We start from the raw sequence: 4605 nt of genomic DNA, 5'->3' as shown, positions 1-4605 counted from the left end.
ACACCCAAGAGGTTATAACACTAATCAGAGTTTCCAGAATTAGTGCTGCAAGACAGAAATAGGTATCACAGCCGGACAAGAATGAGAGGCTACTGTTAAAATTCAGGCTTTTACGTGAGCTCCTGAAAGAGGTAAATTCTAGAAGGCAAAACAGAGCAACAGACAGAAAGACAAACCTGAGCTGAAGAAAATTAAATGTAGTGGTAGGGAAACAGACAAAACATCATCTAGAGCCTTTGCTATTGTTCATGTATACTGCATTCAGTAAACATTACCCTGAGCAACAAGAAAGAAAACCAAGTGACAAAAATCAGGAAGAACATAAAGAAATCTACAAGTAATCCAGCTACTGGAGTTTTCAAAAATGGACTTACACTAATAACTTTAATGAAATAGATTTACAAAGATGGATAATTTCACCAGGGAACTGGCATCTCATTTTTTAAAGGCAAATATTTCTAGACATTAAAAACATGCGCACCACAACCAGATGTTGCAGATAAGATGGAAGAGAGGGCTAGCGACATCAAAGACTAATAATGAGAAAATATCCAGAAATAAATATGAAGAAAACAGATGGAAATTGTAGAAAAGTATGAAAGGAACACATAGATGTGATAGAGAGATGGAAAATTGTGTAACTGCAGTTCCAGAAGACAGAAGGTGAAAGAATGGATGTATTAAGAAATACAAGCAGAGGGGCACCTGGGTGGCTTGGTCGGTTAAGCGTCTGACTTTGGCTCAGGTCATGATCTCATGGTCCGTGAGTTCGAGCCCCGCGTCTGACTCTGTGCTGACAGCTCAGAGCCTGGAGCCTGTTTCCGATTCTGTGTCTCCCTCTCTCTCTGCCCCTTCCCTGTTCATGCTCTGTCTCAAAAATAAATAAACGTTAATTTTTTTTTTAAATAAAAAAAATACAAGCAGAAAATTTTCCAAAATTTATGACACTTATCAAGCCACAATTTCAAACATGTGTATGAAAGCATAGTAGTATAAATACTAAGAAAAAGTACAAGCAGGTACATACAATTAAACCTCTGAAAACCAGAAGGAAAGAAACATTTTAAGCAAATAGAGGAAATCACACCAATTTCCTTCAGACAGGTAACTATAAGCTTAAAAATGTGTTTTCAATATAAATTTCTGTTAAGTTATTCATTGTTCTTCCCCCCCCCCCCCCCCCCCCCCGTCATTAAACTTTTGTTTTAATGGGTCTCAAAATTCCGCAACAGATTTTTGGTCAAGTTGTTTCCTTCAAATAGTACAGATTCTACAAACTAGTAACTTAAAACTGCCACACACACACACACACACACACACACACACACGCACACACATGCACGCACGCGCGCACAAATGATGCACAAAACCTTCTTTCCTTTTCACGGTTTACAATACATTGTTATCATTAACCAGTCTTCTATTTAAATTTAAAATGACCAACTGACACTAACAGTTCTGTTCATCCACCAGTGATTAAGACCGGGTGGCAGGTATTGGAGATAATATTTATTTAGCCTTCTGAGCTTTCTGGGCAGATATGGTGACCTTGCCGGCCCCTGCGGACTTCTTGTTCACTGCTCTGATGACACCCACAGCAACTGTCCATCTCACGTGATGAACAGCACAGTGGCCCAGAAAGGGATAGTCAAAGAGGCGATCAAAACACAGAGGCTTTCTACGAACCATATGAACGATGGCAGCATCCCGAGATAGCAAGAACTTGGGCCATCTTCCAGCTTTTCTTCTAGAATGGTGATCAATCTTCTTCAGCTCAGCAAACTCCCAAGAGATGTGAGCTGGGTGACAATTCAGCACAGGTGCGTATCCAGCACTGATCTGGCCTAGATGGGTCAGGATATTCCCTAAGCCATGAAGCCAGCTGCTTCTACTGGTGGGTCATTTTTGCTGTCACCAGTCACACTGACACGATGAACATCTTTGACACATTTTCCTGACACAGAAGGTCACATCGTCCCCAGCAAGAGCCTCACTCAAAGCTTCATGGTGTATTTCAATAGACTTTACTTGAGTTGTGACATTGACTGGAGCAAAGGTGACCACTTTTGCCAGGTTTAAGAACACCAGCCTCAACCTGGCACACAGGGACAATACCAATACCAACCAACTCTGTAGACGTCCTGGGGGAGTAGATGCAAGGGCCTGTCAGTTGGACAAGTTGGTGGGAAAATGCAAACCAGAGCTTCAAGCAGCATGGTTCCTCTGGCATTGCCATCTTTACTGGTGACTTTCCATCCCTTGAACCAGAGCATGTTAGTTAGCACTTAGCTCTAGGACACTATTACCATTCCAACCAGAAATTGGCAAATATGCTACTATGTTGGGGTTGTAGCCAATTTTCTTAATGTAGGTGCAGACTTCCTTAAAGATTTGCTCCTATATCTTGTGGCTCTAGGGGGTCTCGGTGAAATTCATTTTGTTAACAATTGTTTCACAGTCAGTATATAAGCAAAAAGGGCATGATCATAGGTCTGCCCATTCTTGGAGAGATCTGCTTCAAATTCTCCAACACCAGCATCAATAGTCAGGATAGTAAAATCAGGGTTATAAAGCCTGTGTGTCCTGGGGCATCAGTGATAGTTACATCATACTTGCTGGTCTCGAATTTCTACAGGGAGTTATCGATGATACCATATTCACAGTCAGCTTTCAGTCTAGCCAAGACCCAGGCATACTTAAAGGAGCCCTTTCCCATTTCAGCAGCCTCCTCAAATTTTTCAGTAGATCTTTTGTCAGTCCACCACGTTTGTAAATCAGATGACTGGAAGTGGTAGACTGGCCTGACCTATATGCCCAATAATGATACTGTTGATAGGAGTCTTTTCCTTTGCCATTTTGATTCAGGTTTAGTGGTGATTTTCACACTTGTGTTCCGGTGGCGAACCCACTGAGAAAAAACGATTAATTTTTCAAGATTTTCTTATGCAATAGTTGTTTTAAGCTGTGGCTACACAATAGTGGATTAAAAAATTAACAAATTATTCATGTATCACACGAGCTTAAGATAAAAAAACATATTTGAGATGGGCATAATTTAGAATAATGCAGGAAAAAGGCTAGGGCATGACAAGAAGGTTGCTATTTAAGCAATTTGAGAAAATATTTGACAAGGAAACCATGTAGACATCTGGGGGGGGGGGGAGAATTTTCCAGGCCAAGGAACAGCCTATTCAAAGTACATGAGAAGGAATATGCTTGGTGTGTGATTAAGAGTAAGTGGTCAGGGTCAAATAAGCAAGTAGAACAAAGCATAAGAGGGGATCAATTCATGAAGGTCTTACTACACTCTATGAAGAATTTGGCTTTGGGATGCCTGGGTGGCTCAGTAAGTTGAACGTCTGACTCTTGATTTCAGCTCAGGTCATGATCTCACGGTTGGTGGGATTGAACCCCACATCGGGCTCCGCGCTGACAGTGTGAAGCCTGTTTGGGATTCTCTCTCTCTCTCTCCCTCTCTCTCTCTCTCTCTGCTCCTACCCCACTTGCACTTTCTGTGTGTCAAAATAAACTTTTTTAAAAAGAATTTGGGGGCGCCTGGGTGGCTCAGTCGGTTAAGCGTCCAACTTCAGCCAGGTCACGATCTCGCAGTCCGTGAGTTCGAGCCCCACGTTGGGCTCTGGGCTGATGGCTCAGAGCCTGGAGCCTGCTTCCGATTCTGGGTCTCCCTCTCTCTCTGCCCCTCCCCCACTCATGCTCTGTCTCTCTCTGTCTCAAAAATAAATAAACTGAAAAAAAATTAAAAAGAATTTGGGCTATTCACTTAAAATGAGAGGCAAAACCAATGGATAATTTTGAGACGGAATTACAGGATCTGACTTGATGTTTTGATAAAATGACTCAGGTTGTTGAGCTACTGACAGGTTACAGAAAGTCAAGGACAGAATCTGGGAGGGTTGTTTCAAGATGTATTTTCTACTACCTTCTGACTTCCAGAGTAACTGCTATGAGGTCTCCTGTCATTTGACTATCACTTCTTTAAGATAATCTGTCTCTCTTTACTGACTTTTAAAAAAGTCAGAATGACCAACATAGAAAGGAAGAAGATTACAGAATTTGTAGAAAATATGGAGCAAGTAGAACTCACACACTGCTGATGGGAAAGTAAACTGGGATGACTGTTTTAGAAAATTGTTTGGTGGTATCTATCAAAGCTGAACAGAATCATTCCCTGTAACCTAGCAGTCCTCCTCCTAAACATATACCCAAAATAGACATGTACAAGTGCTGATTAACAGACATGTACAAAAATAATCATAGCAACATAGTCCTAAATAGATCTGGACTGGAAACTGCCAAGTGCCCATCAACAATGCAATGCATACAAACATTTTGATATATTCATACAGTGGAAATAATGCAACAAGAAGAATGAAGTTTAACAGTAGGTACCAACTATGTATCTAACCAAAATAATGTTTGTCTGATTGAAATGCCTCCTTTATACACTGAGCACCTCCTACTTTCTTTTTTATACCCTAAGATGTTCCAAACTCATCTTGCTCTCTCCTTGACATGCAATCAACCATTTATTTAAGGAGCCTTGGTTATTTTATTTGAGGATGGCTTTAAAAACCAACATCAAGA

The 4605-nt window shown here is 41.0% G+C and overlaps 1 pseudogene; it reads right to left on the bottom strand.

Annotated features, from left to right (window-relative positions):
- Window positions 1-1490: 1490 nt before the first annotated feature.
- LOC122486438 lies at window positions 1491-2855 on the bottom strand (annotated as a pseudogene).
- Between the last annotated feature and the right edge of the window lie 1750 nt (window positions 2856-4605).

This window comes from Prionailurus bengalensis, chromosome A2 (assembly GCF_016509475.1).
Source record: "Prionailurus bengalensis isolate Pbe53 chromosome A2, Fcat_Pben_1.1_paternal_pri, whole genome shotgun sequence".
Taxonomy (NCBI): Eukaryota; Metazoa; Chordata; class Mammalia; order Carnivora; family Felidae; genus Prionailurus; species Prionailurus bengalensis.
The sequence above is the reverse complement of the archived record's forward strand: the minus strand, read 5'-3'. Positions and strand labels throughout refer to the sequence as shown.